Consider the following 21,906-nt stretch of genomic DNA (forward strand, 5'->3'; position numbering starts at 1 on the left):
CTCTGGTGGCAACTGATTTAGACACCAGAGGCCAGATTTCGTATAAGCTTCTCATTTTAGATGTGAAAAATTTACATTTTATCACTTTATATGGTTAAATATCATTTTATGTGCCATAATTTGTAAATATGAATTATACACCATTCTCATGTCTCTTAAAAGTCTATGTTGTTGTCAGTTAGGGGTTTTAATTTAAAAAATCACCAAAAATTTAAAGCAATTATATTTCCTACCAATTTTGTATATTTTCGTATTAAAATAAAAAAATGCTTTAATAGATTTTGTAACATAATACTGTCACCAAGTATTCCAAAGGATACCTGATTTGCACCATCCCAAAGAAATTGGAAAGAGACACAATAGTAACAGTAATATAGATTTTTGCTTCATTTTTCTCTCACTAAACCTGTGAAAATTCTACACAGGAATAACATAGTATGCCATAAATAATACATTTTATAATTTAAATTTTTAAATGTTCAATTTTTTTATTCTTTAACAATTATGTGTTTTGCTTTTTTTTTTTTTTTGCAAGTCAAATCATGGTTCACTCTACTTATTACTATGGAGATACTCTCGTCTCATTTAAAAAGTCAAAACAAGCTTCTAAGTGAAGGTAGAGGATCAAAGAGAGCAGCTAAAAAGAATAAAGACAATTCACAAGAAAGAGTTGCTGAAACAATTTATTATAATTGGAAAAATTGTGAACATCTAAAAAGATACTATAGATTAGAAGAAGAGTATTTTAGAGCACCTAAAGTAAAGAGATATTTACTTTAAGGCCAAATGGGAAATAATTATGTATGTTCCATATATTCAAATACAAGTTAATAAAAAAGGAAACTAAACTTTTGAGTTTTAAAATGTTCAAATTAAATTATTTTCTTAATCCTCATTTTGCTCAACTGAAGCTTTATTTTTTTTTATTGTTTTCATTTAACCCTAGATAATAAATTGGTCCACCCAATGACTTCCAGACAAGGTTCAGCGAAGATCAAGTTGGAATTGTGATATGGAAAACATTAGTAAAATAGAGCCTTCACTCATTATAGAACATAACTGACCTTATTGTATATAGAAGAATAAAATGCTGTAATACAATATGCCATAGCATTTCATAAGGGTCAGAGAAAATTCTTATAAATCCATATTTACTCATGAAAGGAACCAAATACATTTTTAGAAAAGCAATAGTTCAAACATTTTCTAATTGGTAATTTTGAAAACATGTAGTACATATATGTGTACCCATACATATTTTTCTCATTTTGAAGATATAAAAGAATATTTTATTTTAAAATGTAAAGGGATCACGGGAAAAGGTTGAAAGTGACTTTTGTGACTCATTCTTCTTATCCTTATATACATTCTTCTTATATATAATATTATATATATTATATATTCTTCCTTATGTGACTCATTCTTCCTTATACTTAAATACAATTCCAAATCAAAAATTCACATTGCTTCCTTCTCTGACTATCATTTTTGCTGGTAAAATAATTTCAAATGTACTTCACCCTAGTGCATCCAGAGTTTAGTTCGGAGTTCTTCATGTCACATGAAAAGGCACACTTAGACTTTGGGGATGTATAACATAGAACTAATATGATTTCTACACAGTTTTCTGAATAAACGGGAGCACGTAATCTTCATATGCCTCACCATTCTCCAAATCACAGTGTGCATTTTTATTATGTTAAGCATGGTAAAAAAATCTCAATTTAATGAACTTACATTGTGCTCTCCATTTCTTTCAGAAGTATGATGTGGCTCTTTTCTTTCATGTTTTATTTAAAAGTAATAGTAGGCAACTGCAAAAATATGACTAGTATCTAGTAAACAACTGGAATTGTATCTTATTTAGTTCAGCACTTTGTTCTTGATGTGTTTTCTTAAATCATGCACATTTTTTCAAAATAATATTAGAGGCTAATGTATTTTTTAAAAGACACTAAAAAAGAAATTTCTATGTATCTGTGAGCCATTTGACTGTACATTGTTTTCCTCACTATTACAGAAGAGTGGTTTACTGGTAATTTTTTTTCTCAATTGGGAGGAACTAATTAGAGCATAGCCAGAAATCTCATTGTGAATCCTAAGGTTACTTTGATTCACATAACAATTCAATATAGAAATAAAAAATAGTTAAGCTGAGGCCGAAGAGACAGCATGGAGGTAGGGTGTTTGCCTTGCATGCAGAAGGAAGGTTCAAATCCTGGCATCTCATTGGTCCCCCGAGCCTGCTAGGAGCGATTTCTGAGTGTAGAGCCAGGAGGAACCCCTGAGCGCAGATGGGTGTGACCCACCCCCCCACACAAAAAAAAAAACAGTTAAGCTATGATAGAATTGTTGTCTTAATTTTCTGCTTAACAGATGAAAGAAAGTATGCCCTGTGTTTGTTAGAGAAATTTCAGTTTTAAAATTTGCATGTCGACGGGGCGGGGAGGGGAAAAAAGAAAAAGAAAAGAAAATGCGCATCTCTTCATTCACAATTACACAGTAGCATTTCTTAATTTTATCATCATTATTGTTCACAAAGTTATTCTTGAAGTATCTTCTGGAAACAATAAAAAGTCAAGAAAAGCAATACACTTTTCTTGTAATCTGTATGATTTCTGGGTGTTATTGTTAGCGTATTTGAGAAAAGACCAGGCATTGATTTTCCATAAAAGAAATTGTTCTTAGGATAAACTATTTTAACTAAGATATTGATCATGGTATCATCTTTTCTATTAAAATCAGGAACACTTAAGTGTTTTGAATATACAGTGTATATATTAAAACCATTCCAAAGTTTTTTTCTTTGTGTTTAAGCAATGAGCCATGTTAATATATTGAATGTTTTAGTAGAATAAAATGCAATAAGGAATTTTGAATAAATATTTCATAGGCATTATTTGAATAGATATAATTTCAAGAATATAGTAACAATAAGTGATTAAAAAAAAACCTGGTATTGATACCAGATTAAGTAAAATTTCAATTTTCTTCTCAGAAATCCCTACTACTGGGAGCTACAGGCAGTCTGCTTAAAGAAAAGACAGAAAAGCTATGCATACTCTAGTCTATTGTATGGTTACTCACCCTTTATGACAATTCATTCTGCTGTTAAATGCCTAGAAAAATGTATACCCGGAAACTGTCAAGATAAAACAGAGTCTTGTGGTTTGAGAAAAGAATGAGCTCTCCACTTACTACTAAGTAATTGGCTTCATAGACACAACATAAAACTGTCCTACAGCAAAGGTTGTGTATCAGGTCCTGGCCTCACAGGCAAATAAATTTCTTCAAAAACCAAGAAAAATAATTCATTTTAATTGACAACTAAAACAGAGACTTTAGAAATTGACACAGTGACCACAAAATAAAGTGTGTGGAGATAGTAGGGCAAAAGTCAGACAAATGTCTTTTTCAATTAAACCTTCATAAATAATGCTTTGAAGTAAAAAAAAAAATTTAGCTGAATCAACATATTAAGCATCATGTGTGAAAGATAAGTAATATAAAGGTTAATACATATATATTTGCCCTTATGCAAATTGTTAAGATGAAAGTATACTCTAAAACATTATTTTTAGTCTTTTTCCATGAAATTTAAGTATACCTAAAGTAAGTAAATTTACATAACATTAAGCTCAGTGAAAATCTTAGGACATGCTTTTTCATGTGTGTGTCATACAAAAATGAAAACAGAGAGAGAAAAGCATGGATAGTCAAATAGAAAATTCTAAATGAAAAATACATATCAACTGCATTTATCTGAGTAAGCACTCATTTCTTATGTGTGTGTATTAGACACAAACCCATGTTACTTTACATACTATAAATGTAAAAAGCTAATACTTGATACTATTTATGGCTAATAGAATTAATAACATTTATTCAATAAATATTTTTTAAAGAATATGGTGACATGGAGGACAAATAATGTTCATGCTGGCATGAAATTGCTTCCTAATTTCTTTCTAATATGACATTTAATTTTCTTAATTTATCACCGAACTTTTATATTCTTAGAATAAAAACTTGTAACGTCATTTGAGTTGGAAAACAAAGAATGTTTGACTTTTAATATTTGAGTGAACTTTCAGAATAAAGACTTCTTTTAATTCTATATAAAATATATATTATATATTATATATTATATATAAAATATAGTTCTTTTATTTTCATTTGACTTTACTAAAAACTTAAGTTCCTTTAGACCTTTTCGATATATCTCTCTTGGTAATCATAGGGGGTACCTCTTCCTCTAACTGATTAAGCACCAAAATTATGCTCAGAGTTATATAGAATATAAAATTAGATATTGTCCCTGCCCAGTGGGCTCACAATATCTCCAAATTTGCTGTAAAATATGTCTACATATTGTATAACAGATGCACTTCAAGTGCTAAATGTCTGGAGATAAATCTATTATTGACTTCATCCTCTCAACCTTTCCAATTTCCTTTATCATTTGTCAGCTCTCTCTATGTACAGGCCTAGGCAGATTGGTAATTGCAGAGGGTGTCCTTTATTTCTGAAGTGTGACAGTCCAAATGAATCGCAACAGATTTTGATCCTATGCATGGAGACACTAATAACATTGACCCCAATTCCATAGCATGCATCTCTTTATACTTCGAGCAATAGTGAGATTGAAGAATTTTAGAAAATAACTTTGAATAGAATTTTCATTCCTTTCTACATAATTGGAAAATTCAGCTTTCTGTTTATTTTAAATATCTTAAACATACATATCTTCAAAAAACATTAAATATGTTGAATTCTTTCTTCTGGGATGAAGGAACATTTATTTTTTTGAATGAACAGCTAACTTATGGGAGTAGCACACGAGACTTTTCAACTATATGGCCTTGCACACATATAGTTTTTGTTTTCTACATATGGATGAATGAATCTTCACCCCGACATGTAAATGACTGCATTTTATATATATATATTAATATAATTCACACACTTAACTATATAAAAGCACGCTCTTCTTAATACTTCATATTATCATACTTCATACATTTCATTATAGAGCTATTATTTTCTGCAGAAATCTAGGAAGAGATCTTATTCTGTAAGAAAGTCATGGCATAGCATTCTAAATATTAAACCACAAGATTCTGTCTCTGCTAATTTCAAGTTCACGAATTGATAGTTACAGTTAAAGACTTCAGAATTTAGAGTAAAAATGTGTTTTCAACCTGCCTCAATGCAACTTTTGTCAATTTTTTTAATAAAATAAGTTTTACTTCTCATTTTCAAAATAAAGTAAGAAAAATATGTAGAAATAAAATGTCCTCTTCCTCCCTCCCCCTTTTGTTTATTTCTGAGTCTTTTCTTCATTTCAAATGAGTTTTTAAACACATTTGGCAGTCAGTTAGTCCTTAATCATTCAAAGAGTTGTGTGATGAGGGGGGAGCTGGCTAGATACCATCAGTTCTTTTAAAATGTATTAGTCTTTAACCACCTGTCTTCTCCCTTAAAATTTAAAGAGGGGAAAAAAATCACATATTTTGATGAGGAAATCAGCTTAATGATTCCATAATAGAGCTTTGAAATACATACTTTAGCATATCTCATGACTTCAGTCATCATTGACATGATGGAAATGAGTTCATGTGTTTGAAGTTTGTCTTTTTTTTTTTTTTCGTAAAAAATCACATTTTTCCTCATCACAATGGTCTTCCATGGGGCAAAGGAAATTGATCATCCAGAATAAATCTTTTCTATAGCTGGCTTTGTCTTTATGGCCTCAAGGTAAAACTATATTTTGGTTTCCATGTTAACAGTCTGTTTCTGTCCCCAGGGTAAAGAGAAACTCATTGTTGTTACATGGTTGCCAATAATCTCTTCTCTGTTCATTGACTTTCCACCTCATAAAATATGGTTTGGTCATTAACACACTACTACCTGGCGATCTATTTTATACATCCTCCGTCTAGCTACTCTCTCATGAAAAACACGCAGTATCTACTGAATTAATAGTTGTAGCTGAAAGGGTACCTGTAGAATTCTGAGACAAATCCTTTAGAGCAAAAACATCATCTATATTCTGAAGTCAATTTGAAGTTGCAAAGGTTATTATTATTATCATAATGGGGGGACCTGAAAGTATTTAGTTTTCAAAGGACTCCGTTTCTTGAGAAACGCATACATGTGTATGTGCTTTTCTGGCATTTCATTAGTATTTCAAGAACTCAAAATTATTTTGGGGAAAGAAAGGCTGCTTTTACTCTCCAGAATATTTTGTTATCTTCCACAGAGGTTGAAGGGAAAATACTGACAGTAGGATTAAGGGGACAATAGCATTTTGCAATGTAACAGGGGAGTAAATTCTATTTTGGAAACCAAAATATAGTCTTCTAATAATATCTAGCAATATTATTATATTAAAAGTATAATATTAGAAGTAATATCTTCTAATACATCTACCTTACACTTGTAGTAATATCCATATGTGAGAAAGAGGCTGGAAAGAAGAAAACAAACAAACAAACAAACAAACAAAGAAGCTGACATGGGATCTTTGAAAAAATGAGAACTGAAAAACAGGGGAATAATCTAAGATCATATTCTGAAAAGCCATGTCATTCATTTAAGAGATACTTGGTAAGTGTCAACTAGGCATTGGGCTTTATATTAAGTCCTAGAGATAAGATAAAATGACAAATAAAAACCGCACATTATCTCTATAGCTTTATTTTTTTTTTTAACTGAGATGGTTATTTATCAAGCAGTTAAAAACTTCAAGCCACTAGTATGTGGCCTAGTTTGGAGTTCTGGAAAGATTGAAGATGAGACTTGAGAATAAATTGCATTATCCTTCCATCCATGTAAAAAAGTAAATAATATAATAAATCAGACACTGTAGCACAAAATTATATTTTAGTTTGTGATTAAAAGTGTATTTATTTTTTTAAACTTTTATGTGTCTGAAGTTATTGTTAATTCAACACCTCATACACTATTCCCATCTCACTATGTAGTAGTGCTTATAAGCAGTAGTTTTACTATATATCTATAAACTTCAGTTTTCAGTTTCAAATCTCAGATGTTTCCATTTGCATTTAGCTAAAAATTGGCAAGAATATTATCATCTCTGATCCAATTTTTAATGGAAAACTAATTTTGATTTATGGAGTGGCAAAAATATAAACATTTTAGATAAATCTTTTGCCAATTTCTAGATAAAAAATGGTTTTAACTGTTAACTTTGGCCTTTTGAAGGATTATTTTTAACTGAATATGTCAATGTTTTTACCCTATAATATTTTTTTGTATAAAATCACATAGTAGTACCTTATTCTTTATCAGAGGATGAAATGCCTTTATGAGAGGTTGCTACCTGTCTCCTTTGAAAGGTAATAAAGACAAGCTCATTAAACCTGAGACATCATGTCATTTCCATATTTTTCACATGTTCAATGTAAAAAGCCTTTTAAAGGAATTTTAATACCTTATGTGATTGACTTTATACAAATAATTACTAGTAAAATGATTCATGATTATCATTGTTAGTGATTAGTGGTAACTTGTTAGTGATGTAGAGATTTAAAGTTCTAGTAAAAGAAAACTTATAAGAAAAAAACAATGAGAAAAATCTGTATAGGATACCAGTATAAGCAAAATTAGAGCATAGATGTCTTCTGAGATTTCCACAGGCATCTAGATTTATTGTATTTAATGAATTGTTTCTTTTTCAGAACTTATTTTTATGAGGTAAATTGACATTAATAGTAAAATATATTTTAAAATAAATTATCATCAGATCCTTTTGTCTGGATTTTCTAGCACTCGAGTCTTTTCTTTTCTATATGTATTTATTAAAAAGTATCATTATTAACTCAATTGCTTAATTCAATATGTATTAAATTTATAATAATTGCACAAACAAATTATTATACACATTTAACTTACTTATTTTATAAAGTTAGACTACTTCTATTTAAGAAAACAATCTAATAATCTTAAAATGATCTTAATATTCAGTACAATTAAATTTTTATTGTATTCAAAATAATTGGAATTATTAATCATTTTAAGTATAAAAGAGTACATTTTAGGATGTTCTCTATTTTAATTATGCTTTTATTTTTTCAATATGTAATACCCCAAAATATGTGTGTTTATATGCACATTTAATTACATACACCTTATATAATTTATAATTATATATAATTTATATATCATTTACATGAATTCTAATTGTCTTAAAACATGAGCATGCGTTTGTACACATATTTTTAATATACAAGATTCAAACTATATATGCAATGTCTATGCTATATAATTTTCAAAAAATTAGAGGTAAAAATTTTTATTTAAAATTGCAATGAGTAGTGGATAGAAATTGGTATTTTATTAGTGGTTGTGGTGTATTAAGACATAGCTAGAATAGGCATAAAAATGTACCACTAAAACATATAATAAAGTTATGGAAGCTAGTGGCATGTCAATAAAAATAATTATTTTTACATTTCATTATGTTAAATTTTACTCAAATTATAGTGAAATTGCAAAATTTGTCAGTGTTCTTCCAGCTTCATTACAATATAATTTATGTTCAAGAAAACAACAATTATAAGTGTACATTTTTATAGCTTTTGACAAATGTACTCAAGTCTGTGACCACAACAATAATTTAACAAAGAACATTTCTATCTAATGGGAGTCTTTGTATCCATTTGAAATTCTTGCCTTTTGCTCCCCATCTTCGTATTTAAAAATCCTTTAATTAAATTCCATTTAAACTTGATACATTTGGCATATAAGATTGTGTTTTAGTATACAACATAATGGTTCTATATTTGTATATATTGCAAGATAATCAGTAAAATCAGTTTAGTTAGCTTATGTCACCATGTGAACAGATAGTTACACAATTTATTACTACATTTTTGTCTTTCTTAAGATTTTATTTCACTTACTTAAAATAAAACTGTGTATTTCCTAAAAAAATTATAAACTCTATGAGATTAGGAACTAGGTTTGTTGACAGAGAACTTAGAAGGAATTCTCAGATGAAAAGATTAGATGCAAATCGCATGATACTGCATAAAAGGTGAAAGAACCAAAGACAAAATAAGGTGGACAAATGCGATTTGTGGATCACTCTTAGTTTGTTCATGAAATTTGGATGTGTAATAATCAAAGTAAATGAGATGAAAGTTCTACCATGTTTACAAAGATATTATCATCAACTTATACTCTGTGCCATGGCAGTCTAAAATATCCCGTTATGTATGTTTGTATTTAGCCTCAGGTGCTGGATGTTCAATTTGATACTTCAGATATGACTGTGTTATATCTGTGATATATATATATCTGTGATATAGCATTATATCACTTATGAGTCCACTGACATGATTAGCTCGCATGTATGCAGAGGTGCCCTGCATAATGATCCAAGTCTGAACCAATCCAGATGCCTGTGTTGTGTATCTACTTTGTGACTTGACCCAATAGAAAGTGGCAAGTCTGATTTGATAGATCCCTCAGCCTATGTGACTTCCACTATGAAGTTTTTGTCAGACACAAATGCTAGTACATAGTAGTTGTTAAGTAAAGCTCTGCTCAATGAGTGAATTTAAAACTTCTACTTATTAATCTGGAAAAAAGGTTAATAATAATACTTTTTCATGAAAATGTGTCTAGAGCACTTAACCTGAATGCTGATATATATAATTAAGCATATAGAATAAATATTATGTATTGCTTTGATAACTTGGTGACTTCTGTCAACTAGCAGTAAACAAATTATCCAGAGGTTCTAAGAAGGATCTTCATCATTTTTACCTATTCTCATGTATCCATGGATACAGTGATCTGAGCTAGTTGAATTATTGAATTATTAATTATCAAATTACTGAAATTATTGTGCAGTACTCTTAGCCACAGTTCCTACTTCTCTTTTTCTGGATGATTATCAATTGCTTTGGATTAAAAAATCTTCAGGAGTCTCATCAATTTTAATGAAATATTTTAGTACATACCTTCCTATTAGTACATGCTCTAAAATTTTTCATTGATGGTTAAATAAACTTAGATAATTCCCCAATAAGTGTTTCATGAGTACATATGAGTGTGCATATGTGTGTACTTGCTAACAATGTAATTATGCCCAAGACTTAAGTATTTTATAATCATGTAAATCAATTATTTGAGTTGAAATTGCTTGGCTGTTTACCCATCATTTTTGTATTCTTGTTCCTTGCTTACTTCTAGAGGAAAATACACATGGACCAAATACTGGTGTGTCCATAGGGGGAAAGAGAATTAAAATGTGAAACTCTGATGTGATAATAGAATGTAGATTTAGAAAGAATTGTAAGTATGATCTAGTCCAAGTCCTAATCATGCTGATGATACGTTAGTTCATAGCCTCTAGAAAGTTATCGGTACAACTGGACCCTCTAGTTTCACTCCATTTCTTTTTCCTCTTCTCATTTCCAACTTGTCAACTGTTAGAGCAAATTACTACCACCCAAATTGTAATCTAATTCTCCTATTGGTTAATTTATTTAAATAAAATGCATCATTATAACTGATATAGTTGACCATAATATATTTGTTTTCAAATAAGTGAAAGTGAAGTGACTGGAAAAAATAGAAGTAAAAATAAAAAATATAAAGGAAGAGAAGAAAGTTTTAAAAAGAAAGAAAAAGAAAAAGTGCAATAGCAAGCACATTTGTGAAAATTATTGTATCCTCAAGGAAGTCATTAATACATTGGCATTAGGTTTAGTAAGCTATTGTTGTGAGCTGCTCATTCTGTTAAATTGGTGTGTTCCTATAGGGATGAGAGCATTGAACAAATGAAGTTGTCCTGAGTTTCAAAGCACTTTTACTGATAATACAGCTTTTAGGGGTGTGTACTCAGCTGCCAAGTCTCCTGGAAGAAGAAAGATAGGCAGTGATTGTAGGGAGGAGGGAGTCCACATTCACTCTAAAGCCATTTATTTTTTTATTAGAAGTTTTGTTTCTTAAGACCAATTAAATGTGGTCATCTTGGTGTGTGTAGTTTACATTCCCTTTGCTACAAAAGTACATCAGTGTCCTCTTATTAGTAATTAGTATATATATATCATTTTTATTTATTGATGTTATCAGATTGATAAGAAAAGAAAACTAAACTAAACTTTTATGTAAATTTTCTCACAAATATTCAATTGCATATATTCATATGTATATATGGTGGTGAAATGAGATCCAGGATTGTGTATTGAATTTCTCCCATTCCTGTATTCATTTAGAGAGATTCTGTGACATAGTTTGAAATATTAAAAAGAAAAACATCAGTTGTGCTATAAACCAAATGCTGTCCCCATCTGTATTTCATTTTTGATTAAATTATTGACTACTTTAGTTAATTGTAGCATAGTGACGTGGGTTCATAACCAATTGACCTATGTTTCAATAAAACAAGTTTTATAAGCCTTTCAATAGAGGGTGCTTCCTGAAACACTATCTGGGAAACTTAACCCAAAATTGCATTCATGATATACAGATAAATGTTACAAATCAAAATAAAACATTTACAAAATTTGAAAGAGGTTATAGAAATGGAAGTCAAGAATTTAAAACATTTACAATGTCCTTGTAGAAATAACAAAAAATGTTCAGAAATCAGGTTGGTAACTTAGAGCTGAGAAAAATGGGACTGGACAGATAGCAACGTGGGTAGGACTCTTGCCTTGCATGTGGCCTACCTGGTTGGATTCTAGGCATATCATATTACTCCAAGCAAAAGTGACTCCTGAATACAGAGCCAGGAGAAACCTCTGAACATTGGGTGGTGTAGCCCAAAAACCAAAAGGAAAAAATGCCATAAAAATCATAAAACCGAGGAAGAATTACAATGTAATGTGATGGAATTCTAATGTATATTACCAAACATTTCTATAAAATTGTTTACAGACGGCAATTTGAGTCATGCCAGTGGTAGTGGAAATATGACCTCAACTTAGTTTTGAGTTGTGAATGTGAGACATAAATCAGGTTAAAAAAATCATACTAGAAAAAAGAAATGGATAAACTGCATAGTAACAAATATGTATCAAGATCAATGTCCAATTCCACTCCCAAAGACAGTTGTTATTTCTCTGCTTTCTGAATTTTGTTCAATGCCCACTGTGGGTTTCTCATCGACTCAAAAAATCTGAGAGTTTCACAATAATACCCAGGGAGCTGAATGAATCTTGCAAAGCCCTCTAAGGGAACCTTTACATTTTTCACATTTCTAGGGCATCATTTCACAAACCTACACTCAAAATCATGCAAAATCGAACATATTGGAGGCAATCAGCCAGAAATCAAGACTACACCATGTTAAGCATTAAGAGCCAAGAAGAGTGACTAGATGTCATGTGCAGAGCTGTGAAAACCCAGCCCATCTTGACAAAAAATAGATTCACTGTATACCATGTACTGTAAGTGGCAGCATGTGGAGCGAGCAATCACACAAGCTAAAAGAAACTCTGTGACAAGCCACATCACAAGCTCCATGTGCCTGAGATGCAAAGAAACTTTCTGATTTCTTTATCTCCTATCTCTGGAGTATACTGTATTGGATCAACGAAGAAAGGTGCGCTTTTTACAGTCCCTGTCAGGCACTCTATGACTCTGAGTACACAGGCTTGAGTCAAGTGAAATCCTTTTGCTCATTCATGTTGGGTTTCTCCTTATGTGGTGGAGGTATATTATGGGAAGGATCAGAAGTGAAAGGGTCAGAAGTGATTCTGTATTCCGGGGTAGCAGCAAAACATCAAAGCAGTCAAAATACTCTTGTAGAATTAGATGGCAGACACTTTGAATAATAGTAATTCTGGCACTTAAACTCTATTATTTCTAAGTGAAGAGAGTTTTCCTTTCTAGGGAGAAAAGCTGGCTTTGTTTGGCTAACTTTTTCATTCATAGAATAAGATGAAGAGAAAGGATTTTTTTTGACTTTCAATGATTTTAGGCCATTTCGACTTTGTAAAAAATATGACGATGTATATCATTCAAAGCTATTTGCCTTTCTGTCATCAAAGAAATTTAGCATGAAGCCAAGAACTCTTGGCACTCCCAAATGTTAAGGACTCCTGAAAATCAGTTAGTGCACACTTCTTTCTCCTCTAATGAGAGATGCCATTTAAATAGTATTTTCCACTTGAGAATTAAGCTCCACACAACTTCATATATAATTAACTGCTGCTGTCATGGTTTAGTGTTAACACCACTTTCTAAATAGTTCAAGTGTAAACTTATTATATGATGTTAATTAAATATGACAATATAATTAATATGTGAACTACTAAACATTATATACTATATACTAGCTTATGCTATGCCTTATGATGTACACTATACATGCATTTTACTTGTTTATTTGTTACTTTTTCATATATTTTACTAGCTATTATATGCATATAAAATGTAGATGCATAATTAGAAAATAATGACTTTATATCTAACTCTTTTTTTTGGGGGGTCACACCCGGTGGTGCTCAGGGGCTACTCCTGACTCTCAACTCAGAAATTGCTCCTGGCAGGCTTGGTGGACCACATGGGATGCCGGGCTTTGAATCACCATCCTTTTGCATGAATGGCAAACGCCCTACCTCCATGCTATCTCTGCGGCCCCTATATCTAACTCTTAAGCCTGTTGATTTAATGTTCAAAAGTCCCCTTCTTCCAACCAACCACCCCTACTCTCAGCCTGTTACCTTCACAAGCACATTAAAGTTCTGTGGTTGCAGCTTAGATCTCATGTGTTGTTTAAACTGTGCTTTGAATGTAGACTTCATCCCCAATATAATCGAAGCCCAGACTCCTGTTTCTTTCTCACCTTCTTTCTTCCTACCTTGATTTATTTCCTTATCTGTCCTTTCCCTCCCTAGGGTCTGGGCTCAAAGGCAATATAGGTACCCTCTCTTTACTAAAATATAGTTCCTAATACTATTATTTTATAAATTACATATAAGTGAGAGCATCCTCTAGTCATTTTATTCTTCTTACTTACTTTACCCAACATGATATCACCCATTTCCAACCATGTGTTGCAGCAAATTGCTTGATTTCAACATTCCTAGCAGCTTCATAGTATTCTATTATATATATATGTGCACCACATCTTAATGATCCAGTCATCTGATGTTGGACACCTAGGTTGATTTCATATCTTTGCTATTATACTAAGTGCAGCAATAAATAATGGTGTGAATATGTCCTTTTGAATTAAATTTTTTAATATCTTGAGATAGATATCCCAAAGTGGAATTTCTGCTCAGTGTTAAGTTTACCGAGGAAGGACTCCATACCATTGTTCACACAATTGAACCAGCCAAAATTTCCACCAGCGCACTTCTTTTTCACCACATTCCCACCAGCACAGATTGTTTCTGCTATTTTTGATATGTGCCATTGTCACTGGACTGAGATGATAACTCATTGTTGCTTTGATTTGGATTTTTCTATGATAAGTGATGTTGAGCACCTTTTTATGTCACTATTGGTGATCTGCTTGATTTTCCTGAGATATGTCTATTCATTTTCTCTCCCATTTTTGGATAAGAATTTTTTTAATTTGTTTTAGTTGATCACTTTTTATTATTTTTAAAAATTACTTTATTTAAAATCCATTGTTTACAAGATTGTTCATAATACAGTTGTTTTTTCAAAGTTACAAAGTTGTTCATAATTAAGTTTCAGTCATGTACTATATAACACATACCACCAGTGTACATTTCCCATCACCAATGTCCAGAGTTGCCCACCCACCCAACCCCCTGGTCTCTGTGGCAGTCATTTTTCTTCTCTTTCTCTCTCCCTTTTACTGATTATTGTTAATATTCTAGATATTATGTCCTTATCTGAAGTAACAAACCTCATTTCTTAATTATTGTGGCTCAGCAATTTATGTACTTTCTTTATTCCTTCTCATACTTGATGTATTTTTATTTTGGGTCACATCCAGTTAGTGTAATTCAGGGATTACTCCTGATTCTGCACTTAGACACTACTCCTGGTATGACTCAAGGCACTGTAAGGGATGCCTCGAATTGAAACGTTGTTAATAGTTGTACCTGCTGTCCTATCACTCCAGTCCCTTGTAATTGATTATTAATGCATTATCCTCTAAAAAAAGTGATTTTTGAATTTTTGACTTGGAAATCCAAACTTTGCCAGTGCCATAGTCTAAGCAGAGATTTTATCAGGTAAAAATATCAACCACAACAAAAGAAAAATATATTATTTTCAGAGGAAGAAAGAGTGAGCAGAGACTATGTTCTCTCTCCTATATTTTGAATAGGAGACTTATGCACCTCCTTTAATGTGCTTCCCATTATTACATACAGTTACTATTATCTTCATGCCATTTTTTTTTTCAGGGAGATCACCCCTGGCAGTGCTCAGGGGTTACTTCTGGCTCTGCACTCAGAAATTGTTTCTGGCAGGCTCAGGAGACCATATGGGATGTCGAGGATTGAACCCGGGTCCATCACAGTTATTCACGTACAAGGCAAATGCCCTACCGCTATGCTATCACTCCAGCCCCTTCATGCCATAATATGTAAGTAAAATCAAATTTGATCTTTATGATGCTGTGCCCCTGGTTTTCAGGAGAAAAATTAGTCATTCTTTCCCTCTGTCATTTGGATGAGAAAACTTTAGTATTAACTGAAATATAGAAACAAGTGTTATTTATTTTACATAAAACTAAGCCAAATATTTAAAGTTGCTTGGTTCCCAACTTCTATTGAATGACATTTATCCACAAGTTCTTAAATATCATACAGCCAAAAATTATGAAAAAGGCTACCACAACTATGATGGACAGGAAATAATTTTTTAAAATAAAAATTACATAGGGGCTGGAGAGATAGTATGAGGGTAAGGTGTTTGCCTTTCATACAGAAGGACGGTGGTCCCCTGTGCCTTCCAAGGGTGATTTCTGAGTATAGAGCCAGGAGTAACACCTGAGAGCTGTCAGGTGTGACCCAAAACAAAAACAAAAAAATAAATAAATAAAATAAAAATTATAGTAATATTTTATCATTGAAATTATATAAATGTTGCAAGGAAGACACATTCCTATTACTTTTCTGAAAATCTCTAGTAAGAGGTATTTTAAACTGATTCACTATCTTCCTAATAGAATTTTAACCTCTTAAACAAGCTGGTGCTACCTGTGACTAAATTGTAATTTTTTTTATAAAAACATAGAGTTACTGTCAATAGTTAAATATTCTCTACTCAGTTTTTACTGATGGAAGAAGAATGAGTTGCCCATAATATGACTTCCAAGCCTGTGTCTAGAATTTAGACAATTTTCTGAAATATGAATAACTGTGAATAAACTGAATAATAGGACTTTATTATATATATTTTAATATTACATTTATTTAGAAATCTAACTCCCATGATTTGCCTTCTAATGCTTAATTATACTGTAGATATTTTGAATGGTTATAGAATTTTTTTTTTTTTTTGGTTTTGGGCCACACCCAGTAACGCTCAGGGGTTACTCCTGGCTATGTGCTCAGAAGTTGCTCCTGGCTTGGGGGACCATATGGGACACCGGGGGATCGAACCAAGGTCCGTCCAAAGCTAGCGCAGGCAAGGCAGGCACCTCACCTTTAGCGCCACCGCCCGGCCCCTGGTTATAGAATTTTTAAGAAAAGAATAGAACATAGAAAAATTTCCACTAGGCTAAGAAAATGAGAATAAGCATAGAAATGACTCACCATAAATGTTTATAAATTGAAAATAATTTAAATAAATTAATTGAGAAAATTTTGAACATTGAACATTTTCTTGAATGAATATGTCACTGCAGAGGACTGGCAAGATTCTTTATAAATAGTAAACATTTTAGTGAATGTTTATGAAATTAAAAAATAAAGGAAGGATAGAAAGCAGAGAAACATAAACCATTATTTTTACCTTTATGATTTAAATTTATTGTAAAGGAATGTCACATATGTATTTTAGCAGTAAACACACAAACCATTAATGCAGATACTTATTTAAAAATAAGTATCACTAGTATCACTATTCATAAAGAAATCAAATACCAAATTAAGGAGAAAAAAGAGTGAACTATTTGTAAAAATTTACAAAAGTATATTAAATAACTAAAGAGTTATTAACTGAATGAGACACAGACAATGGAAACATAATATTTTATCCTCAATGATATTGATGGTTTGAAAATTTGAAATTTGAAATTTGAAAATTTGAAAGAATATTTTAGTCAACTACAAAAATGACCATCATCAAACGTCCATTGAAGTTTTTTGCAAAGAGAAGCATGAACTCTGTGTAGACTAACCTAAATTCTAAATGCAGAAAAAGCTAGAATTTGGGGGAAATTTTCTGCATAACATTAGATATTCTCTTTTTAGATCTCTTTGTAAACCTGGAATATTATCGTGTACTACCCACTAATGTTATGGACATATAAAGATGAAAAATGTACACCAAAGCATTTGATCTCTTATATTGGAAGCAAATACTCATAAATTATTAGCAAAAATATGTATTCTTTTAAAGGCATTACAGGTGGTCATTGAACGTATATTGTTTGGAAAGACTGCATCTATTAACAAATAAGGGTAAGCATTGACATATGAAAGTACTAGCATTTTTTTGAAATGTTTTCTGAATGGTTCAAGTGATGTTTCTGATTATAAAATAAATTTTCTGCTGATAGACATTTCCTACTGTGTTTGTCAAATGTTAGGTTCATGGCTTAGTCAGGGACAAAGTTATTAAGGACATAAAACGCCATCTGGATAGAGCTAATAAACATAAAACATAACCTTCAGATACACTGCTGCAGTGGCCAGATTGTGCCAGGCCAGATTACCCTTTGTTTGTGTTTAAATCTGAGCCATGTTCTAAGCCTTTAACGGTGTTAGCTTTAGATGTTTCCCCTTGACGCAAATGCAAAGATTTCATGAGGTAAGTTCCCCTTACATACCACAGCAGATTTAGACTTAATGTCTCTTTATCTCTAGTATCATTTCAAAACTTTTCTTCCATTCTTTTCTTTTAAATGTCTTAGAAAGTATTTTTATTGACTTAAAACAAATTCTAAAGTTATCAAAAAAATGACTCCTCACATTCTCAATATACCCTTTAATTCAAGTTCAAGGAAAGGAAATATGCATTATACCCAGGAAGACTTGGTCCTTAGTGAGAAATAGGACCTCCAATCCCAAAAGATCATGTAGGAACTAAACATCAATACCCAACTTGGGTTAAAATAGAACCAATGTATTTCTAGACAAATTAGAATATTCAGTTATGAGGAAAATGACTACATTTACAAACTTTCTTTTGTTTGATTTAGCTACAGAATTTATTTGAACAATTAATATTATATGAAATGACCAGGACTTAAGGAGCAGATTATAAAAGGAAATCACACAGAAAGACTTTACCAATCTTAGATGGAGAGTTTAGGTGCTATCATATTAAGCCTTTGTCAGTAGATAAAGGGTGATAATGATGAATCATCCAGGTCTACCTAAGTCTAGAAATGGTTAAATTTCCCCATTTCCTGAGTGTGCTCTTTTCACACAATCCTCAATCATCATTCATCTTCAGGGATTATTTTAGCTACTGTATCACCAAAATAATGGGGATTACTGAGTCATCCACAGCCAGTGACTATTTGACAAAAGTGAGTTAAAAATCTAATTATTTGTTTAAAACTTGGGTAAACTCTAAGGTACCAATTCATCCTCAGAATTCCTCTGATTAGACTCAGGCTTTCATGCAGATTTGAAGGAGATCCACTGTTTAATCCTGCTGCCTTCTCAGCTAGACATGAGCACTCATCAGACATCTTCCCATACTCACAAGTCCATCTCCCCAGCATCCACCTGTTTCAGGGTCTACTTCCAAAGGAAGCCAACCTTCCAGATTAATCTTCCCAAAGAATGGTCAAACTCAGAGATACTAGCTGATGTTCACTTTTCAAATTCTCTTGATGCTAACCCAGAGCTCTTGCTCTATCAGCCCCCAGATGCCAGTCAGTCCTGGAAGAGTTAAATAGATTTAGTGACTAACAAGTAGAATTATTTTTAAAAGAAAAATCATAAAACACTATGAGCCATGCTATGCAAATTACCCTGAAAGCGCTGGCAGTAAAGGCTGTCTACTCAGCAACATCAATCCATACCCACAGGCCTCTGCAATTAGTCTACCATGGTGAAATTGCAGCGACAGACACATGTCTCATTCTTCATTTCTGTGTAGCCTCCACTTTTAAAAATGTCCTCACTTCCTAAGAAGGAAAGCATTTCATTAGATCAGAATGACAGTTATATAGTAAGAGTTTTAGTGCAAAAAACACAGATTACAAGTGGGACTGCTATGCAAAATGGTGATTAAATTAATTATGAGGTCTTTTTGAAATTTTCAAAGCCACATTATGTTAATATCCCCCAATAGATTAGGATTCTGAATGTTTTCTTTCCAATACTAACAAAGTTAGGTAGGTTATACAAGTAATATTTTGTTATTAATATTTTCCTACTGTCCTGTATGTTCATAGTTCCATCTTTGTGGACTATATAAAATACCTTGTATTCATGAATACGCATATTTAAATTAAAAGAGAGAAATTTTCAAAAAAATGTATTTTACCAATCTTCTGTGGTCCTCTTCCCTTCACGAAGCATTTATCATGATGCCCCTATTAAGAGAATTGTCCTCTTATTTTTTTTATTTTTTGGGAGTGATTTTGACCTGTATTTAGTAATTATCAGGTTTTACCCTGGCTCTGCACACAGAGATAACTCCTGGACGGACTTGGGGACCATATAAAATGCCAGAGATGGAAACCAGGTCAACTGTGTGCAAAACAAATTCTCTGTCCATTATACTATCATTCCAGCCCCTTGTTTTTGTTATTTCTGCATAATACCATTTTTAACTATTGGGTTCTCCCTTGCAAATATTTTGGATAAGTCAAGTTGCTTAACCTTTGTTAGGTCTTATAGTACTAGCCAAATTAGTTTAGATATAAGCAATGCTTAATACACACTATGTATATATGTTTTTTCTTAATTTGATGACAGAAACAAAGGAGGCTCAGAAACTAAGGAGTTGACTGCAAACCCAAGTGCAATGCCTTGTCTTTCTTTGACATAATAGACTTCTCTCATCCTTGAAAACCCTTTTCTGGGTTTTCATAGATGCTATGGTTTTCATAGACTTCATAGGTGCTGACCTATTCTAACTCATGTTTTACCAGTACTTCACATTTCCATATTTTTCTAACTCTTCCATTTTCTCTGACTACATCAAAGTGGAGCTCTACCAGATTCTGAGGGTTTAATGATCAATTCAACTACAGTTCTATCGGTTTGTTTGATCGTTTGTTTGTTTTTGAGCCACATCTGGTGATGCACAGAACTTACTACTGGCTCAGTACTCAGGAATCACTTCTTGAATATAAGAAACTCCTTGCTAGGGATATTTTATACAGTACTGGGGTTTGAATGTGGGTCAACTGCATGCGAGACAAGATACCTACCTGCTGTCCTATTTCTCCAGCCTCTACAGCTCTGTGTTTTGGGGTTTAATTTTTGCTTTTTAGTGAGAGAAGACATTTATCCAAAAGTGGATAAATCTACTATGCATGCAAACATTATTAAAAAGGTCATAGTAATGTAGGAAAGCAAACTTGGTCTGGTTTAGCTTACAACTCCATAGGGATAGAGTAGAAAATGACTATATACATAGTAGATAAATTAATTACAAACTATGTTAGATTATAGCAGCAGAAGTAAGCTGTAAAGAAAGAATCAACTCTGAATTTAGACTCCAGGTATCAAACACAATGCCATCATCTCTGTGTCTTAATTTGCCCAACTAAAAAATAAAGGGTAATGCTAGTATACCCCTCTTTTTATGTTATTGGGAATTTAATATATTCTTCAAAACTTTAGAAAAGTTACTGGTACAAGTAAGTATATATAGTATCTATTAAAATGTTTAAAAATAAGTGATAAGAAGAAAACAAAACCCAAGGAAGAGGAGAAGGGAAGGTGATTCATGGTTGCAATATGAGATCCAGTCAACTGGGTGGGATTCTGGAAAAGGTGGTATCAGGATAGAATTCTACAGAATGAAGGGCACACAGTCGACATGGGGCCTGCAGGAGTGTCCAGAATGAATATGTTGGTGATGTAAAGGTTGTTGAGAAGGAAACAGTTAGGGACTGGTCTTAAAACATCCACAGCACTTCCTTGAAATTTTGTAAGGATCATTGAGGGGCAGAGATGGTTAATGTATACACCAGAGCCCCTTTTTCCTGACTTTTTATTTTTTAATATTAAACCAATTATTTAAATTATTAGACCAATTCCAACTCCCATTCACTATTTCTCCCCCAACTTCTCCTTTCCAGTGCATGATAAAGAGATTTCTATCAGGCATGTTGTCTGCTAAACATTTTTCATAGTTCTCTCTTTGGAAAATGTAATATCGCTTATTATCTGTTTCCAATCTTCTGTGTCCTCTCTTATTACCATATTATCCCTCAAGGGTTATCAGCAATGGTTATGTGATCAAAATTTCTGAGAATCTGGGAATGAAATTTGTCTATTTTTCTGACATCCTGACCTGAATGTGTTCAACATAGTGCTTCAGTGGGAAGCATCCCCTCTAGCCATCTGTATGTCTCTCTGGGATCTCTCTAGTACCTGTAGTGCCTTTTCCAGATCTTTCTTTCAGTATTATCCCTTATCAAATATTTAAAATTCTCTTTTACACTGTCTAACTCTTGTTTTAAAAAAGAAAACAAAGAATAAAAGAAACAAATAAATTTAGGTAGAAGAAGTGAGGAACCTCTCTGAAATCATCATTGTCATCGTCATCATCATAGTTTCATTGAGCCTTTTTATATTT

This window comes from Suncus etruscus, chromosome 5, assembly GCF_024139225.1.
Source record: "Suncus etruscus isolate mSunEtr1 chromosome 5, mSunEtr1.pri.cur, whole genome shotgun sequence".
NCBI lineage: Eukaryota > Metazoa > Chordata > Mammalia > Eulipotyphla > Soricidae > Suncus > Suncus etruscus.